This window comes from Salmo salar, chromosome ssa07, assembly GCF_905237065.1.
Source record: "Salmo salar chromosome ssa07, Ssal_v3.1, whole genome shotgun sequence".
NCBI lineage: Eukaryota > Metazoa > Chordata > Actinopteri > Salmoniformes > Salmonidae > Salmo > Salmo salar.
The window spans coordinates 66,926,473-66,948,531 of NC_059448.1; the positions used below are offsets into that span (position 1 = coordinate 66,926,473).

The window sequence follows — 22,059 nt, forward strand, 5'->3', positions numbered from 1 at the left end:
TGATTGAATTAGAATTAGATTGATCCGTGTTCAAAATCCAGATGTCAATGTATTGTGTTTTGTAACAGTTCAATTGGGTAAAATACATTGAATGTCCAATAAAGGAGGTTGAGGTTTTTCATGGCTTTGTTTAGATGTACTATTCTGTATATGTAAGTAAACGCACACACATACACACAAATGCAGACACATACACACCCAGAGACCCCCCCCCCCACATACACATACACACTCTCACACACACATTAAGCACAGTACCAGCTCAGTATTGTATCAGAGCTTTGAGAACATCCCCCTCCCTCTTACTCCTCCCCCTAACAGAACAGCCAATGAGCTTGATTATTATTCATAAACCACAGTAGGTGTAGTGATGTGCAGCAAGCCTGACAGAGAGAGGGGTGTGTCTCTACAAGCCCAGCGTGTGTATGAATGTGTGCTCATAGTGACAGAGAGAGAGGGAGACGAGGGGGAATGAGAGAGAGTGTGTGAAAGAAAGAGATAGAGAGGAGAGAGAGAGAAGCTGATTGCTTCTTCTACTGACAAACACAACACACAACACACACACTCTGAGAGGACTCCCAACACAACACACTTTGCTGGATCCTGGAGCGTGGAGCTTAGCATTGGTGTATCGGAGTGTGTGTGTACTGTGGTACCGCTGTGTGTGTGAGGGTGAGAGAAGAGTGTCTTTCTAAGGATACCCTGATGAAAAACGGAGCCGGGTTTTCAGGCAGAGCCCCCTGTGTGATCCTCCGCATATCTACCCTGGGGGACCCACCGCGCACCGCAGCCGCCTGTCATCTCCACGACAACTAGAATGGGCTGCAATTTGTGCACTTTACAGAAACGGGAGGAACACTACAAGCTGCTGTATGAGATTGCACAGGTAAGAGAGACTTGACACTGTTGAAGATGTGAAATGTTTTTCACACTGGAAGATAGGAATGAGATTTGGTGGGAACATGTGAGGGTGTTTTCAGAAAAGAAGGAGAGAGTGTGAGAGAGAGAAAGAGAAAGAAAGAGAGGATACTTTTAGATTAGAAGGCAAGCAAAGGAGAGAGAAAATGAGACCATTTGTTCTAAGAAGTTAGACAGTTAGTCAGGCAGGCAGAATATGCAGTATTCTCTTCAAAGAGAAAAGGGAGAGAGAGAATAGAGAAGGGAGGGAGAGAAGGGAGAGAGAAGAGAGAAGGGAGAGAGAGAGAAGAGAGAAGGGAGAGAGAGAAGAGAGAAGGGAGAGAGAGAAGGGAGAAGGGAGAGAGAATAGAGAAGGGTGAGAGAGAGAAGGGAGAGAGAGAAGGGAGAGAGAAGAGAGAAGGGAGAGAGAAGAGAGAGAACAGAGAAGGGAGAGAGAGAGAAGGGAGAGAGAATAGAGAAGGGAGAGAGAAGAGAGAAGGGAGAGAGAGAAGGGAGAAGGGAGAGAGAAGAGAGAAGGGAGAGAGAGAAGGGAGAGAGAATAGAGAAGGGAGAGAGAAGAGAGAAGGGAGAGAGAGAAGGGAGAGAGAAGAGAGAAGGGAGAGAGAAGAGAGAAGGGAGAGAGAGAAGGGAGAAGGGAGAGAGATGAGAGAAGGGAGAGAGAGAAGGGAGAGAGAGAAGGGAGAAGGGAGAGAGATGAGAGAAGGGAGAGAGAAGAGAGAAGGGAGAGAGAAGAGAGAAGGGAGAGAGAGAAGGGAGAAGGGAGAAGGGAGAGAGAAGAGAGAAGGGAGAGAGAGAAGGGAGAGAGAGAAGAGAGAAGGGAGAGAGAAGAGAGAAGGGAGAGAGAGAAGGGAGAAGGGAGAGAGAAGAGAGAAGGGAGAGAGAGAATAGAGAAGGGAGAGAGAGAAGAGAGAAGGGAGAGAGAATAGAGATGGGAGAGAGAAGAGAGAACAGAGAAGGGAGAGTGAAGAGAGAGAACAGAGAAGGGAGAGAGAGAAGGGAGAGAGAATAGAGAAGGGAGAGAGAGAATAGAGAAGGGAGAGAGAGAATAGAGATGGGAGAGAGAATAGAGAAGGGAGAGAGAAGAGAGAAGGGAGAGAGAAGAGAGAGAATAGAGAAGGGAGAGAGAGAATAGAGAAGGGAGAGAGAGAAGAGAGAAGGGAGAGAGAAGAGAGAAGGGAGAGAGAAGAGAGAACAGAGAAGGGAGAGTGAAGAGAGAGAACAGAGAAGGGAGAGAGAGAAGGGAGAAGGGAGAGAGAATAGAGAAGGGAGAGAGAGAATAGAGAAGGGAGAGAGAGAATAGAGATGGGAGAGAGAAGAGAGAACAGAGAAGGGAGAGTGAAGAGAGAGAACAGAGAAGGGAGAGAGAGAAGGGAGAAGGGAGAGAGAGAAGGGAGAAGGGAGAGAGAATAGAGAAGGGAGAGAGAGAATAGAGAAGGGAGAGAGAATAGAGAAGGGAGAGAGAGAATAGAGAAGGGAGAGAGAGAAGAGAGAAGGGAGAGAGAATAGAGAACAGAGAAGGGAGAGAATAGAGAAGGGAGAGAGAGAAGGGAGAGAGAAGAGAGAAGGGAGAGAGAATAGAGAAGGGAGAGAGAGAAGGGAGAGAGAGAATAGAGAAGGGAGAGCGAGAAGGGAGAGAGAGAATAGAGAAGGGAGAGAGAATAGAGAAGGGAGAGAGAATAGAGAAGGGAGATAGAGAAGAGAGAGAGAGAGAAGAGAGAAGGGAGAGAGAGAAGGGAGAGAGAGAAGAGAGAAGGGAGAGAGAGAGAGAGAGAGAGAAGAGAGAAGGGAGAGAGAGAAGAGAGAGAGAGAGAAGAGAGAAGGGAGAGAGAGAATAGAGAAGGGAGAGCGAGAAGGGAGAGAGAGAAGAGAGAAGGGAGAGAGAATAGAGAAGGGAGAGAGAATAGAGAAGGGAGATAGAGAAGAGAGAGAGAGAAGAGAGAAGGGAGAGAGAGAAGAGAGAAGGGAGAGAGAATAGAGAAGGGAGAGAGAGAAGAGAGAAGGGAGAGAGAGAAGAGAGAAGGGAGAGAGAATAGAGAAGGGAGAGAGAGAAGAGAGAAGGGAGAGAGAGAAGAGAGAAGGGAGAGAGAATAGAGAAGGGAGAGAGAGATGAGAGAAGGGAGAGAGAAGAGAGAAGGGAGAGAGAGAAGGGAGAGAGAGAAGAGAGAGAGAGAAAAGACACAGAAGGGACAGTTAGTTATTTCTCCACAGCAGCAGAAGATGTAAAGAACAAGTTCTATAATTGTCCTCTGCTGGCTTCAGAGGGGTTCATGATGCTCTCACTGCAACTCATCTTTCCCTGCATGCTGTTTCCATGGGAGGATGGGATACTGAGTACATCAAAGCACAACATATGAAATATCGCTGCCTGTTTGTGGCAGTGTGATATTTGTGTTGTTTGTGGCAGTGTGGTTTCTCTTTCCTTTATAAAACCTTTATAATCAAACAGAGTCTCTGTTAGAGACCACTAATGAGTGTCGGGGCATTAAGAGTTGGACCCTTTTCCTTTTGTCTAACCACAACAACAAAAATGTCTAATGGCTTGTATTGTTTTTACATCTGGTTCATTGTTTTAATGGGAAATTAGCAATTTAGTGAATGCATGATTCATTTCTTTGATTGTGCTTGAATGGAATGTCAAGGGTTTGGAACTACTGCTACAGTTCTATCGTCATTTTTTACAGAATGGAGTTATTGACCCAGCCTTGTTCTGTTCAATGTTCTCTACCTATACAGTACTCTAAATACCCCAATGCATGCTGTTAAGTTCAAAAGAATTCAAGATAAAAAATAACTGACTCCATTCAAACCAATGAAAGTTGGGAACTGCAGAGTCAATTCTGCCAGAATCGTTCTAACCTTATAGAACTGTATAGTTCCAAGCTCTCGATGGGTTGATAAAATAGGAACAGAAGGAACCACCTGGGTGTGAATGTTATTGTGGTGTGGTGCTGAATATCAGTTGAGTAGCAGGTATCCAGTGTTTTTGTCCTCTAAGTTAGATACAGTCTGCCACAACTATATGCCTGAGGAAGCATTTGGCTCCACCCTCCTCGTTCAGTTTTCATGTCTGCTTGTGTCAGCAGAGACCCAGAACAGCACATGAGACAAAACCACTAATGGATAGAAAGAGTAACCTTGGTTTACCAGGTGTCCAAACCAACTCATTCCCAGGGCCGGACTACCCCAGTTTTATTCTACACATTTTGTCATGATGCTAAGAGAAAATGTTGCCGTTTTAAAGCTACTTTTCTGCAAATCTACACTTTTTTCCCCATGAGGCGGAGATGTAAAAAAATATATAATTATAGCTCATCTCATGCTTTTGATCACATTCTGCCATGAGGCCGAGAGAACATTTTGTAGTTTTAAAGCTAATTTCCTGCTATTCTACACACTTTGCGAAGAGGCTGAGAGAAAATGTAGTTTAAAAGCAAATTTCCTGCTATTCTACACACTTTGAGATGAGGCTGAGAGAAAATGTAGTTTAAAAGCAAATTTCCTGCTATTCTACACACTTTGCGAAGAGGCTGAGAGAAAATGTAGTTTAAAAGCAAATTTCCTGCTATTCTACACAGTTTGTGATGAGGCTGAGAGAAAATGTTGTAGTTTTAAAATGCAGGTAGCAGATAATGGACCTTAACATATATTTATGTAGTTGTTGCTGTACTGTATATTAACTAATATACATGGGTTCTAACTTGAACAATTCTTTGTAAGTTTACATTTGTACAATTTATGCTTCCTGCATATAAAAAACACAGAGACTGGCAAAAAAAACCCGAAGACAAGATGGTCATTTCTATGACTCGTACTGCTGTAGGCTACTGTACATGGTGGAGGAACATGGCTGTAGGTTACTGTACATGGTGGAGGAACATGGCTGTAGGTTACTGTACATGGTGGAGGAACATGGCTGTAGGTTACTGTACATGGTGGAGGAACATGGCTGTAGGCTACTGTACATGGTGGAGGAACATGGCTGTAGGCTACTGTACATGGTGGAGGAACATGGCTGTAGGTTACTGTACATGGTGGAGGAACATGGCTGTAGGTTACTGTACATGGTGGAGGAACATGGCTGTAGGTTACTGTACATGGTGGAGGAACATGGCTGTAGGTTACTGTACATGGTGGAGGAACATGGCTGTAGGTTACTGTACATGGTGGAGGAACATGGCTGTAGGCTACTGTACATGGTGGAGGAACATGGCTGTAGGCTACTGTACATGGTGGAGGAACATGGCTGTAGGTTACTGTACATGGTGGAGGAACATGCCTGTAGGTTACTGTACATGGTGGAGGAACATGGCTGTAGGTTACTGTACATGGTGGAGGAACATATTGGCTGTAGGTTACTGTACATGGTGGAGGAACATGGCTGTAGGCTACTGTACATGGTGGAGGAACATGGCTGTAGGCTACTGTACATGGTGGAGGAACATGGCTGTAGGTTACTGTACATGGTGGAAGAATATGGCTGTAGGTTACTGTACATGGTGGAGGAATATGGCTGTTTGTTACTGTACATGGTGGAGGAATATGGCTGTAGGCTACTGTACATGGTGGAGGAACATGGTTGTCAAGGTGTGACACTCTCAATTCAATTACATTTCAATGTCAATTACATTTCAATTCAATTGAAGTGCTTTATTGGCATGGGAAACATACTGTATGTTAACATTGCCAATGCAAGTGAAGTAGATAATAAACAAAAGTGAAATAAACAATACAAATAACAGTAAACATTACACTCACAAAATAATAAAGACATTTCAAATGTCATATTATGTGCAAATAGTTCAAGTACAAAAGGGAAAATAAATAAAACATAAATATGGGTTGTATTTAATGTGGTGTTTGTTCTTCACTGGTTGACCTTTGTTTTGGAATTCTTTGTGGATCTGTGTAATCTGAGGGAAATATGTGTCTCTAAAATGGTCATACATTTAGCAGGAGGTTAGTCTCTCTCTCTCTCTCTCTCTCTCTCTCTCTCTCTCTCTCTCTCTCTCTCTCTCTCTCTCTCTCTCTCTCTCTCTCTCTCTCTTTTCAATTCAATGGGCTTTATTGGCATTGTAAACATATCTTTACATTGCCAAGGCAAGTGAAATGGAATTGAACAGGTGACATTACACTCACAAAATAATAGTTCCAAAATAATAAAGACATTTCAGATGTTATATTATGTCTATATACAGTGTTATAATGATGTGCAAATAGTTAAAGTACGAAAGGGAAAATAAATAAACATAAATATGGGTTGTATTTACAATGGTGTTTGTTCTTCACTGGTTGACCTTTTCTTGTGGCAACAGGTCACATCTTGCTGCTGTGATGTCACACTGTGGTATTTCACCCAGTAGATATGGGAGTTTATCAAAATTGGGTTTGTTTTAGAATTCTTTGTGGGTCTGTCTAATCTGAGGCAAATATGTGTCTCTAATATGGTCATACATTTGGCAGGAGGTTAGGAAGAGACTGGGAGGCCGTCATTGTAAATAAGAATTTGTTCTTAAACTGACTTGCCTAGTTAAATAAAGGTTAAATCAAATAAAAAATAAAAGGAAGTGCAGCTCAGTTTCTACCTCGTTTTGTGAGCGGTGTGCACATAGCCTTTCTTCTCTTGAGAACCGGGTCATGCATACGGCGACCTTTATCAACAACAAGCCTATGCTCACTGATTCTGTACATACAGTGGCTTGCGAAAGTATTCACCCCCCTTGGCATTTTTACTATTTTGCAATGCAAAATATTTGTTATTGTGAAACAAACAAGACATAAGAAAAAAAAACAGAAAACTTGAGAGTGCATAACTATTCACTCCCCCAAAGTCAATACTTTGTAGACCCACCTTTTGCAGCAATTACAGCACATATAGCCACTGGGATATTTGCCTAATTCTTCAAGGTGTTTGGCCCGTTTTGTAAATTCTTGGTTGGTGAGCAGACCCCAGACCTCACAACCATAAAGGGCAATGGGTTCTATAACTGATTCAGATATTTTTAGCCAGATCCTAATTGGTATGTCAAATTTTCTGTTCCTTTTGATGGCATAGAAGGTCCTTCTTGCCTTGTCTCTCAGCTCGTTCACAGCTTTGTGGAAGTTACCTGTGGCGCTGATGTTTAGGCCGAGGTATGTATAGTTTTTTGTGTGTCCTAGGGTAACGGTGTGTCATGACGTTGGCCTCTTTTGGTACAGGGAGGACAGTTGACCCCTCCCTTTTGCACACAATCCACCCTGTGTGTAAAGGGTCGTAAAAACTCTAAAATTCCAGGAGAGTCTCTGGCCACATGGCCCATAGAGAGACACAGGAAATTCTTCCAACTCATAGAATTGGAGAGCCAAGCGACATTTTGTGTTCTGGAGAAGGTATGGAAGATTGGTGAAGAATCCAGCTACGAACTGATCCGCTTGGTACCATTTTGTGATACTCAGAAGAGACAATATAGCCATATTACCATAAAACCATTGATATAATTGTCTCAGTTTAAGACTGCATCATATGGGTGTATGGAATGTATTAATAAGGATAAAGCTTTTGTAAGACATTGAGATGCTATGTACTGATGTAATGTGATAGAATTGTATTTCTGTAACCAAATCTAACTCAGTCATAGGCACGCCCCCAGGGACCCATACAGGACCAGGCGTCATTTGACAAGCTGTTCTATGGGCACTATAAAACACCCCCGGATTTACATTTCTTCAGACCAGGCCTACACTCCGTTGGCTAATAGGTTTTACCTTCCAATTCCTCTACTGAAAGTGAACCATACCACGTGGTTAACTTTTAGACTATCGATACTGACAGAATAAGAACAAGTCTTTGATATTAATTATTAGTCTGCAGCTAAGTAAATTATATCATTGAACGCGAAGACCAACGAACCAACCATTCGATGACGACATTAATGAATGTCGCTCTGAAAGATCCATTCTAACCGAGAGAGAGAGAGAGAACGCGGACAAAACTCCCCAACAGAACTACTCTCCAACAAGAATCAGAACCACACACTGAGCGTAAATATATATTGATTGCAATTGTTCCCGAATGAGTGAGCCTTCAATTGTCAATTGTTAATATTAATGAACCCTGTGTAACTTCTCAGCCGACCTTTTATGATCCATTGTTCAACAGGCCGACCTGCCTGTTTAGCCAGTAGGGCACATTCCGATACCAATCATTTGTGACGATAATGACTGTTTGTATGTTTTTCAGTTAATTACTTAGTGTAGTAAATAAATGATTTTAAGACAATTGATGTATGGATGATTTTAGTAAAGACTGGGTTCGTGCAGATACAACAATTTACGACGTTTTGGAATGAGACTGGACTAGAGGTAAAATACACCAATTAAACTAGAAGATAATCTGCCTATACTATAATAGAATATAATATTATAGTACAGGAAAGTTATATTAGGAAAATTATAGCTTTGTAATCTGAATATTCTCCTTGGTGCCCCGATCTCCTAGTTAATTACAATTAAACGATTAATCAGTTTAATCGCGTGATAATAATTACAGGGAGCTAATTGATAAACATATCTTCCGTTTAATGGTACCCCAAAGACACGACAGGTGTCTAGATGGAATTTGTATTTGTGGTTCTGGCGACTGGACCTTTTTTGTAACACCATTATTTTTGTCTTACTGAGATATACTGCCAGGGCCCAGGTCTGACAGAATCTGTGCAGAATATCTAGGTGCTGCTGTAGGCCATCCTTGGTTGGTGACAGAAGCACCAGATCATCAGCAAACAGTAGACATTTGACTTCAGATTCTAGTAGGGTGAGGCTGGGTGCTGCAGACTTTTCTAGTGCCCTCGCCTATATGTTGTAGAGGGTGAGACTTATGCTGCACACTGTCTCACCCCACGGCCCTGTGGAAAGAAATGTGCCAATTTTAAACGCACACTTGTTGTTTGTGCACATGGATTTTATAATGTCCTATGTTTTTCCCCAAACACCACTTTCCATCAATTTGTATAGCAGACCCTCATGCCAAATTCAGTCAAAAGCTTTTTTGAAGTCAACAAAACATGAGAAGACTTTGCCTTTGTTTTGGTTTGTTTGTTTGTCAATTAGGGTGTGCAGGGTGAATACGTGGTCTGTCGTACGGTAATTTGGTAAAAAGCCAATTTGACATTTGCTCAGTACATTGTTTTCACTGAGGAAATGTACAGGTCTGCTGTTAATGCAGAGGATTTTCCCAAGGTTGCTGTTGACGCATATCCCATGGTAGTTATTGGAGTCAAATTTGTCTCCACTTTTGTGGATTGGGGTTATCAGTCCTTTGTTCCAAATATTGGGGAAGATGCCTCTCTGTCTCTCTTGCTCACTCTCTCTTTCTCTCTCTCTCTCTCTCTCTCCCTCTCTCTCTCTCTGTTTCTCTGTTTCTCTCTCTCACTCTCTCTCTCTCATTCTCTCTTTCTCTCCCTCCCTCTGTCTCTCTCTCAAAGATAATTACACCAGGAGAGCAGCTAGCGCCATGCGCGTGTGAGTGAGTGAGTGAGTGTGTGCGGCAGACACTAGGCTAGCCTCGCTACCTAAAAGCTGTTGCTAATGACTATTTTCATGCTGCGCTGATCGGCGAGCTCATTAAGCTATTTTACTAAACGCTCCTGTGCTTTAATTGGGACGAGAATGTCTCTTTTGTCTGCCTCGTCGGGTAACAGGAAGATTAGCCTTGTCAAACTCAGGCAGGCCAGGGCCCACGGTGGGTCCTTTGGGGCATCTCTAGGTTATAGTACGACCCAGGAAACAGGCAGCATCTGTCTGAAAAATGACAGTGAAGTCCCTCTCCACTGTTCTCAGATGAAGAGTAGAGATGTAGGACTGGGGGAATTCTGGTGCTGATAGCTAGAGTGACAAGATTGACATTTATTAGAGAATGCTGTGTGTGTGTGTGTGTGTGTGTGTGTGTGTGTGTGTGTGTGTGTGTGTGTGTGTGTGTGTGTGTGTGTGTGTGTGTGTGTGTGTGTGTGTGTGTGTGTGTGTGTGTGTGTGTGTGTGTGTGTGTGTGTGTGTGTGTATTTCTGTATTTACAGTTCATCCAGTACCAGGGAATACCCCAGCACCTATAATCCAGACTCAACATCACCTGGAGTTTTCTGAGCATCAGACATCTTACTGAGAGAAGAGAGAGTGATAGAGAAAAGTGCTACTAACCACACAGTTTAGAGGAGTGGATGGGTTCAGATATTATACAGAGGAACCTCAGGGAGATAAGGAACGAGGGAGACGGGGGATGGAGGGAGAGGAGGGAAAGAGAACAGGGAGGAGAGCGCTCCTAGCACACTAGGCTGAAAGTGTGTCAGTGTTACTGTGTGTTAGGTAGAGCACAGCAGTGAAAGAGAGGGCTTCTGTTAATCTCTCTCTTTATAGGCCTCCCTCTCTCTCCATCCTTCTGTCTCACTCACATGTTCTCTCACACTCCTTCAGTCTTTATCTCCCTGTCACACTCCTTCAGTCTCTATCTCCCTGTCACACTCCTTCAGTCTCTATCTCCCTGTCACACTCCTTTAGTCTATATCTCCCTGTCACACTCATTCAGTCTCTATCTCCCTGTCACACTCCTTCAGTCTATATCTCCCTGTCACACTCCTTCAGTCTCTATCTCCCTGTCACACACCTCCCTCTCTCCCCTTCTCACTCTCTTTTCTCATTCGCTCTCTCTCTCTCTCTCTCTCTCTCTCTCTCTCTCTCTCTCTTCACACCTCTCTCTGTCTCTGTCTTTGTCTCTATCTCTGTCGCTCTGTCTCTCTCTCTTTCCACTCCATCCTTTGTTTCCGATAATACACTGGTGTGAATCTCATACCACCAGACTTCTGCCACTATTCTACATCTTTCATGTTACATGAATAATAGTCATTTACCCGACTAATTCAACAGTCCATCCTCCACCCACCCCCTCTGTTATTTTCACACATTCTAACATTTTGAATCCAATTCCTGTCTGGCTGACCCTGCTAGCCTCACCAGCCCTAGACTATTCATGACTGAGGTGTGAGTGTTTGTTGTTGGTTCTCCCTAGTGGGATCGGCATTGGAAATGTATTCCTTGTCTTTTGTCCCACCAGCTTGGCATGTCTCCTCTCTAGAGAAAACCATCCCAGTCTTCTTCTCCAGGAGGACCTGGCAGAGTCACTGGGATAGTTGTAGGTGTTTTCAGCTGTTTATCTAGGCTCTCTTTGACCCCTGTTTTCCCAGAGAAATGGGAAAGTGTTTTTCTGAAGAAAAGAAAGTGGCCACCAAACCGCCACTGACCGACGAACTGATAGTAACTGACCTACGAACTGATAGTAACTGACCTACGAACTGATAGTAACTGACCTACGAACTGATAGTAACTGACTAACTGACTGATAGTAACTGACCGATGAACTGATAGTAACTGACCTACGAACTGATAGTAACTGACTAACTGACTGATAGTAACTGACCGATGAACTGATAGTAACTGACCTACGAACTGACAGTAACTGACTAACTGACTGGCAGTAACTGACCGATGAACTGATAGTAACTGACTGACTGACTGGCAGTAACTGACCGATGAACTGATAGTAACTGACTGACTGACTGACAGTAACTGACTGACTGACTGGCAGTAACTGACCGATGAACTGATAGTAACTGACCTACGAACTGACAGTAACTGACTAACTGACTGGCAGTAACTGACCGATGAACTGATAGTAACTGACCTACGAACTGACAGTAACTGACTAACTGACTGGCAGTAACTGACCGATGAACTGATAGTAACTGACCTACGAACTGACAGTAACTGACTAACTGACTGGCAGTAACTGACCGATGAACTGATAGTAACTGACCTACGAACTGATAGTAACTGACTGACTGACTGATAGTAACTGACTGACTGACTGGCAGTAACTGACCGATGAACTGATAGTAACTGACTGACTGACTGGCAGTAACTGACCGATGAACTGATAGTAACTGACTGACTGACTGACAGTAACTGACTGACTGACTGGCAGTAACTGACCGATGAACTGATAGTAACTGACCTACGAACTGACAGTAACTGACTAACTGACTGGCAGTACATGACCGATGAACTGATAGTAACTGACCTACGAACTGACAGTAACTGACTAACTGACTGGCAGTAACTGACCGATGAACTGATAGTAACTGACCTACGAACTGACAGTAACTGACTAACTGACTGGCAGTAACTGACCGATGAACTGATAGTAACTGACCTACGAACTGATAGTAACTGACTGACTGACTGATAGTAACTGACTGACTGACTGGCAGTAACTGACCGATGAACTGATAGTAACTGACCGACGAACTGACAGTAACTGACTAACTGACTGGCAGTAACTGACCGATGAACTGATAGTAACTGACCTACGAACTGATAGTAACTGACCGACGAACTGACAGTAACTGACTGACTGACTGGCAGTAACTGACCGATGAACTGATAGTAACTGACCGACGAACTGACAGTAACTGACTAACTGACTGGCAGTAACTGACTGACTGACTGGCAGTAACTGACTAACTGACTGGCAGTAACTGACTGACTGACTGACTGACTGACTGACTGACTGACAGTAACTGACTGACGAACTGACAGTAACTGACTGACTGACTGGCAGTAACTGACCGATGAACTGATAGTAACTGACCGACGAACTGACAGTAACTGACTAACTGACTGGCAGTAACTGACTGACTGACTGGCAGTAACTGACTAACTGACTGGCAGTAACTGACTGACTGACTGACTGACTGACTGACTGACTGACTGACTGACTGACTGACTGACTGACAGTAACTGACTGACGAACTGACAGTAACTGACTGACTGACTGGCAGTAACTGACTGACTGACTGACTGACTGACTGACTGACTGACTGACAGTAACTGACTGACGGATTGACAGTAACTGACCGACGAACTGATAGTAACTGACTGACTGACATCAACTGACTGAATGACTGACAGTAACTGACTGACTGACTGACAGTAACTAACTGACAAACTGACAGTAACTGACTGACTGACTGACTGACAGTAACTGACTGACTGACTGACAGTAACTGACTGACTGGAACTGACTGACTGACAGTAACTGACTGACTGGAACTGACTGACTGACTGGAACTGAATGACGAACTGACAGTAACTGACTGACTGACAGTAACTGACTGACTGACGAACTGACAGTAACTGACTGACTGACAGTAACTGACTGACAAACTGACAGTAAATGACTGACAAACTGACAGTAACTGACTGACAGTAACTGACTGACAGTAACTGACTGACTGACTGACTGACTGACAGTAACTGACTGACTGACAGTAACTGAATGACGAGCTGACAGTAACTGACTGACAAACTGACAGTAACTGACTGACGAACTGATAGTAACTGACTGACACACTGATAGTAAATGACTGACGCACTGACAGTAACTGACTGACAAACTGACAGTAACTGACTGACGCACTGACAGTAACTGACTGACAAACTGACAGTAACTGACTGACAAACTGACAGTAACTGACTGACAAACTGACAGTAACTGACTGACAAACTGACAGTAACTGACTGATGAACTGATAGTAACTGACTGACGCACTGACAGTAACTGACTGAGTGACTGACAGTAACTGACTGACTGACTGACAGTAACTGACTGACTGACTGACTGACAGTAACTGACTGACTGGAACTGACTGACTGACTGACAGTAACTGACTGACCGACTGACTGACTGACAGTAACTGACTGACTGACTGGAACTGAATGACGAACTGACAGTAACTGACTGACTGACAGTAACTGACTGACTGACGAACTGACAGTAACTGACTGACTGACAGTAACTGACTGACGAACTGATAGTAACTGACTGACGCACTGACAGTAACTGTCTGACGCACTGACAGTAACTGACTGACGCACTGACAGTAACTGACTGACAAACTGACAGTAACTGACTGACAAACTGACAGTAACTGACTGATGAACTGATAGTAACTGACTGATGAACTGATAGTAACTGACTGATGAACTGACAGTAACTGACTGATTGACGAACTGACAGTAACTGACCTACGAACTGATAGTAACTGACTGATGAACTGACAGTAACTGACTGACTGATGAACTGACAGTAACTGACTGACTAACGAACTGACAGTAACTGACTGACTAACAAACTGACAGTAACTGACTGACAAACTGACAGTAACTGACTGATGAACTGACAGTAACTGACTGTCGAACTGACAGTAACTGACTGACAAACTGACAGTAACTGACTCATGAACTGATAGTAACTGACTGACTGATAGTAACTGACTGATGAACTGACAGTAACTGACTGACGAACTGATAGTAACTGACTGATGAACTGATAGTAACTGACTGATGAACTGATAGTAACTGACTGATGAACTGACAGTAACTGACTGACTGATGAACTGACAGTAACTGACTGACTGATAGTAACTGACTGACGAACTGACAGTAACTGACTGATGAACTGACAGTAACTGACTGATGAACTGACAGTAACTGACTGTCAAACTGACAGTAACTGACTGATGAACTGATAGTAACTGACTGTCGAACTGACAGTAACTGACTGACTGACTGACAGTAACTGACTGATGAACTGACAGTAACTGACTGATGAACTGACAGTAACTGACTGTCGAACTGACAGTAACTGACAGATGAACTGACAGTAACTGACTGACGAACTGACAGTAACTGACTGTTGAACTGACAGTAACTGACTGTTGAACTGACAGTAACTGACTGATGAACTGACAGTAACTGACTGTTGAACTGACAGTAACTGACCGAATAGCGCGAGGGACTAACTAGCTCCCAACGAGTTCAGGCCAGTCCCTCGATATCGTCACCTTATAAGGACAGATGCTCTGCCACATGCCCAGTCTGGTCAACAGCATGGAGGGGCCACTCTACCTCTGCACCTCCTACGGTGCTCACAGAGGATCAAACAGAGCAGGGGAAGCTGTGGTCAGACAGTCACATATGGTCACACAACCTGGCTGGAGCATTACCTCATCACAATCAACAGTGGGTTTCTGAGAGAGAGAAAGAGAGACAGAGACAGAGAGACAGAGACAGAGAGACAGAGACAGAGAGAGAGAGAGAGAGAGAGAGAGATAGAGAGAGAATATGTGCAAGCACATTTCCATAGGGCGGTGCACAGTTGGCCCAGCGTCGTCCAGGTTAGGGAAGGGTTTGGCCTGGGTAGGCTGTCATTGTAAAATAAGAATTTGTTCTTAACTGACTTGCCTTGCTAAATAGGCACTGCCTCCCTGCCTAACTGCCTCCTCACTGCCTCCCAGTCTCCCTCCTTTCCTCACTTCCTCCCTGTCTCCCTCCTTTCCTCACTGCCTCCCTGCCTAACTGCCTCCTCACTGCCTCCCTGTCTCCCTCCTTTCCTCACTGCCTCCCTGTCTCCCTCCTTTCCTCACTGCCTCCCTGTCTCCCTCCTTTCCTCACTGCCTCCCTGTCTCCCTCCTTTCCTCACTGCCTCCCTGTCTCACTCCCTCTTCACTGCCTCCCTGTCTCCCTCCTTTCTTCACTGCCTCCCTGTCTCACTGCCTCTTCACTGCCTCCCTGTCTCCCTCCTTTCCTCACTGCCTCTCTGTCTCACTGCCTCTTCACTGCCTCCCTATCTCCCTCGCTACCTCACTGCCTCCCTGTCTCCCTCCCTACCTCACTGCCTCCCTTGCTCCCTCACTGGCTCCCTGTCTCCCTCCCTGCCTCACTGCCTCCCTGTCTCCTTCCCTTTCTGCCTCCCCCCCTTTCTGCCTCCCTCCCTCCCTGTCTGCATGTGTGTGTGTGTGTGTACTAATCTACACCTAAACCTACTCTTCTTCTACCTGGGAACCCTGCTGCGTTCTCCATCTCCCAAACTGTCAGCCACAAATGTAATCATCCATCTTCCCCTGCCAGAGCAGTTCTGTGAATGATGTCCCTGGCTCAATAAATGTGACGCCCAAGAACAAAGGTGAGGAATGGAAAACATGCCGTTTGATTGATCTGGTGTCCACCAGCAGCTAGATCAGCCTGACAAATACAGCAGGCTTCTCTCTGGTGATTTCTGAAACGGAGAGACAAGCACATTTACTGGGACGGGTACATGACAGGCAACACTTGTCAGTCTGCTGGCTTGAGTGTAACCACTGGCTTTGAACACACACACACATGCAGCGACACGCACACACGCACGGACACACACGCACGGACACACATACACATACACAAGTGTATAAATGTTGCAGTATAATAAGAGTCTGGTAGCAGCAGCAGTGCAGGTGGTCAGTCCAGTTCAAGTGTTCATCAGTCTGATGGCTTATAGATTGAAACTGTCTCTGAGCCTGTTGGTATCAGACCTCATGCTCCGATACCGTCTGCCCGATGGCAATGTAAAGAACAGCTTGTGGCTGGGGTGTGTGGGGTCCTTCATGATGCTGCGGGCGATCCTCAGGCACTGTTTCAAGTACGTGTCCTGATGGGTGGGAACACAGCCCCAGTGATGTACTGGGCCGTCTCTACCACCCGCTAGAGGGCCTTGGGTCGTGGGCGGAGCAATTCCCGTTCCAGGCCGTGATGCAGGTCAAGACGCTCTTGATGGTGCAGCGTTAGCATTTGGAGAGGACCCGGGCGGCATGCCACATTTCTTCAGCCACTTTAGAAAGTAGAGACGCTGTTGCCGTTTGGGAGGCACCCCATGTCTCCCGTGTGGACGGTTCTAATGTTCTGCTGTGCTGGAATACAACTGGCCTGTAGCTGCTGACTTTATCTGTTTACCTCTCAGCCAAACCAGGGAATGAGAGAACAGCTGACCTCTGTAGAGCCCTTGTCATATATCCTTCCAATGTTGATCTGTTATACAAGACTGCAGACTGCAGTGTGTATGAAGGACCCGTGGAGCATATTGGATGTTTCCATGGCAACACTTTATTTGAAAAGGCCCAATTAGATGTTTTTCTGCTAACTTGAGATAGACAATACTATATGTTGATTATAATGGGAGATTTGCATTGAAGTGGCAAGTTATGCTAAGACCCTAAGTTAGCAGTGGTCTGGTACTGCGAAGACCCTAAGTTAGTAGTGGTCTGGTACTGAGAAGACCCTAAGTTAGTAGTGGTCTGGTACTGAGAAGACCCTAAGTTAGTAGTGGTCTAGTACTGAGAAGACCCTAAGTTAGTAGTGGTCTAGTACTGAGAAGACCCTAAGTTAGTAGTGGTCTGGTACTGAGAAGACCCTAAGTTAGTAGTGGTCTGGTACTGAGAAGACCCTAAGTTAGTAGTGGTCTGGTACTGAGAAGACCCTAAGTTAGTAGTGGTCTAGTACTGAGAAGACCCTAAGTTAGTAGTGGTCTGGTACTGAGAAGATCCTAAGTTAGTAGTGGTCTGGTACTGAGAAGACCCTAAGTTAGTAGTGGTCTGGTACTGAGAAGACCCTAAGTTAGTAGTGGTCTGGTACTGAGAAGATCCTAAGTTAGTAGTGGTCTGGTACTGAGAAGATCCTAAGTTAGTAGTGGTCTGGTACTGAGAAGACCCTAAGTTAGTAGTGGTCTGGTACTGAGAAGATCCTAAGTTAGTAGTGGTCTGGTACTGAGAAGACCCTAAGTTAGAAGTGGTCTGGTACTGAGAAGACCCTAAGTTAGTAGTGGTCTGGTACTGAGAAGATAACATAGGTTCACTCTTTTTGATGTGTTGTGTTTATGTTACGAGTCTCAGTCTCGAGTGGTACAGGACAACAAGAGAGACAGAGGATGAGTTGTATTGACTTCTCATCCCCCCATCTCTCCTCTTCATCCTCTATCTCTCCTCTTCATCCTCCATCTCTCCTCTCCATCCTCTATCTCTCCTCTCCATCCTCTATCTCTCCTCTCCATCCTCTATCTCTCCTCTCCATCCTCTATCTCTCCTCTTCATCCTCCATCTCTCCTCTTCATCTCTCCATCTCTCCTCTCCATCCTCTATCTCTCCTCTCCATCCTCTATCTCTCCTCTTCATCCTCCATCTCTCCTCTTCATCCTCCATCTCTCCATCTCTCCTCTTCATCCTCCATCTCTCCTCTTTATCTCTCCATCTCTCCTCTCCATCCCCCCATCTCTCCTCTTCATCACCCATCTCTCCTATTCATCCTCCTCTGTCTGAGAGAGTTGATGATGAAATTATGTTTTCCCCCTCTGTTTTTATCCCCATACACGCTGGAGGACTGAGTGTGTGTGTGTGTGTGTGTGTGTGTGTGTGTGTGTGTGTGTGTGTGTGTGTGTGTGTGTGTGTGTGTGTGTGTGTGTGTGTGTGTGTGTGTGTGTGTGTGTGTGCGACCTTTTAATCTGTGTCAAACCTCCCTCTCAGACTTGACCCATGGTGAGGTACTCTTCAAAATATGTTTTTATCAGCCACCTTTATCTCTGTCATCTCACTGGAAATACTAGCTGTATTTTTGAAGACGTCTTAGTGGGAAAAGGAATGAGAAAGAGAGGCGGTGAAGGGAGAAACTGTTATTAACACATCCTCTCTGGCCGTTCCATCCCATATCTTTACACTAATAACAACTAAGGTGTGCGTTGTGACTAGTCTGCCATTGTGTTGTGACTGTGTCTGGTGTGTGTATGTGTGTGTGCATGTGTGTGCATGTGTGTGCATGTGTGTGTGTGCCCATGTGTGTGTGCACGTGCATGCATGCATGAATATGTGTGTGTGTCTCTGTGTGTGTGTCTCAGTGTGTGTGTGTGTGTGAGTGTTGGGGGGTAGTTAGTTAGTAAATGCATGGCATGGTATGCACACAAATGACTCCTTGACTTGCAACAGCTTGGCTTGGGGACTTTGAACATTGAGCAAAAACACAGGGACAAGGAAGCATATGTAGCTGTCTGTCTATCCATCTGGGACCAGGCCGTACTAACCCTAACCCTATCCCTATCCCTATCCCTGTACTAACCCTATCCCTATCCCCGTACTAACCCTAACCCTATCCCTGTACTAACCCTATCCCTATCCCTGTACTAACCCTATCCCTATCCCTGTACTAACCCTAACCCTATCCCTATCCCTGTACTAACCCTAACCCTATCCCTGTACTAACCCTATCCCTATCCCTGTACTAACCCTAACCGTATCCCTGTACTAACCCTATCCCTATCCCTGTACTAACCCTAACCCTATCCCTGTACTAACCCTAACCCTATCCCTGTACTAACCCTAACCCTATCCCTATCCCTGTACTAACCCTAACCCTATCCCTGTACTAACTCTAACCCTATCCCTGTACTAACCCTGTACTAACACTAACCCTATCCCTGTACTAACCCTAACCCTATCCCTATCCCTGTACTAAGCCCTAACCCTATCCCTGTACTAACCCTAACCCTAACCCTATCCCTGTACTAACCCTAACACTATCCCTGTACTAACCCCAACCCTATCCCTGTACTAACCCTATCCCTATCCCTGTACTAACCCTAACCCTATCCCTGTACTAACCCTAACCCTATCCCTGTACTAACCCTATCCCTATCCCTGTACTAACCCTAACCCTATCCCTGTACTAACCCTAACCCTATCCCTGTACTAACCCTGTACTAACACTAACCCTATCCCTGTACTAACCCTAACCCTATCCCTGTACTAACCCTAACCCTAACCCTATCCCTGTACTAACCCTATCCCTGTACTAACCCTAACCCTAACCCTATCCCTGTACTAACCCTGTACTAACACTAACCCTATCTCTGTACTAGCCCTAACCCTATCCCTATCCCTGTACTAACCCTAACCCTATCCTTATCCCTGTACTAACCCTAACCCTATCCCTGTACTAACCCTATCCCTGTACTAACCCTAACCCTATCCCTGTACTAACCCTAACCCTATCCCTATCCCTGTACTAACCCTATCCCTGTACTAACCCTAACCCTCTACTAACCCTAACCCTAACCCTCTACTAACCCTAACCCTAACCCTCTACTAACCCTAACCTTAACCCTGTACTAACCCTAACCCTATCCCTGTACTAACCCTATCCCTATCCCTGTACTAACCCTATCCCTATCCCTGTACTAACCCTAACCCTATCCCTATCCCTGTACTAACCCTAACCCTATCCCTGTACTAACCCCTATCCCTATCCCTGTACTAACCCTAACCCTATCCCTGTACTAACCCTATCCCTATCCCTGTACTAACCCTAACCCTATCACTGTACTAACCCTAACCCTATCCCTGTACTAACCCTAACCCTATCCCTATCCCTGTACTAACCCTAACCCTATCCCTGTACTAACTCTAACCCTATCCCTGCACTAACCCTGTACTAACACTAACCCTATCCCTGTACTAACCCTAACCCTATCCCTATCCCTGTACTAACCCTAACCCTATCCCTGTACTAACCCTATCCCTGTACTAACCCTAACCCTATCCCTGTACTAACCCTATCCCTATCCCTGTACTAACCCTATCCCTGTACTAACCCTAACCCTAACCCTATCCCTGTACTAACCCTATCCCTATCCCTGTACTAACCCTAACCCTATCCCTGTACTAACCCTGTACTAACACTAACCCTATCCCTGTACTAACCCTAACCCTATCCCTATCCCTGTACTAACCCTAACCCTATCCCTGTACTAACCCTAACCCTAACCCTATCCCTGTACTAACCCTAACACTATCCCTGTACTAACCCCAACCCTATCCCTGTACTAACCCTATCCCTATCCCTGTACTAACCCTAACCCTATCCCTGTACTAACCCTAACCCTATCCCTGTACTAACCCTATCCCTATCCCTGTACTAACCCTAACCCTATCCCTGTACTAACCCTAACCCTATCCCTGTACTAACCCTGTACTAACACTAACCCTATCCCTGTACTAACCCTAACCCTATCCCTGTACTAACCCTAACTCTAACCCTATCCCTGTACTAACCCTATTCCTGTACTAACCCTAACCCTAACCCTATCCCTGTACTAACCCTGTACTAACACTAACCCTATCTCTGTACTAGCCCTAACCCTATCCCTATCCCTGTACTAACCCTAACCCTATCCTTATCCCTGTACTAACCCTAACCCTATCCCTGTACTAACCCTATCCCTGTACTAACCCTAACCCTAACCCTATCCCTGTACTAACCCTAACCCTATCCCTATCCCTGTACTAACCCTATCCCTGTACTAACCCTAACCCTCTACTAACCCTAACCCTAACCCTCTACTAACCCTAACCCTAACCCTCTACTAACCCTAACCCTAACCCTCTACTAACCCTAACCCTAACCCTCTACTAACCCTAACCTTAACCCTGTACTAACCCTAACCCTATCCCTGTACTAAGCCTAACCCTATCCCTGTACTAACCCTAACCCTATCCCTGTACTAACCCTAACCCTCTACTAACCCTAACCATAACCCTGTACTAACCCTAACCCTGTACTAACCCTAACCCTCTACTAACCCTAACCATAACCCAGTACTAACCCTATCCTTGTACTAACCCTAACCGTGTACTAACCCTATCCCTGTACTAACCCTAACCCTGTACTAACCCTAACCCTGTACTAACCATAACCCTCTACTAACCCTAACCCTAACCCTATTCCTGTACTAACCCTAACCCTGTACTAACCCTATCCCTGTACTAACCCCTATCCCTGTACTAACCCTAACCCTGTACTAACCCCTATCCCTGTACTAACCCTATCCCTGTACTAACTCTAACCCTATCCCTGTACTAACCCTAACCCTATCCCTGTACTAACCCTAACCCTGTACTAACTCTAACCCTATCCCTGTACTAACCCTATCCCTGTACTAACCCTAACCCTATCCCTGTACTAACTCTAACCCTATCCCTGTACTAACCCTAACCCTATCCCTGTACTAACCCTAACCCTGTACTAACTCTAACCCTATCCCTGTACTAACCCTATCCCTGTACTAACCCTAACCCTATCCCTGTACTAACCCTAACCCTATCCCTGTACTAACCCTAACCCTATCCCTGTACTAACCCTATCCCTGTACTAGCCCCACATCCACAGACAAACAGAAGGAGCTACTCATTAACACATCATTATAGT

At 45.0% G+C, this 22,059-nt stretch overlaps 1 pseudogene; it reads left to right on the forward strand.

The window, feature by feature from the left end:
• The first annotated feature begins 447 nt into the window (after positions 1 to 447).
• LOC123743823 (PDZ domain-containing RING finger protein 4-like) overlaps positions 448 to 22,059 on the forward strand; it is an 86,730-nt pseudogene continuing 65,118 nt past the window's right edge.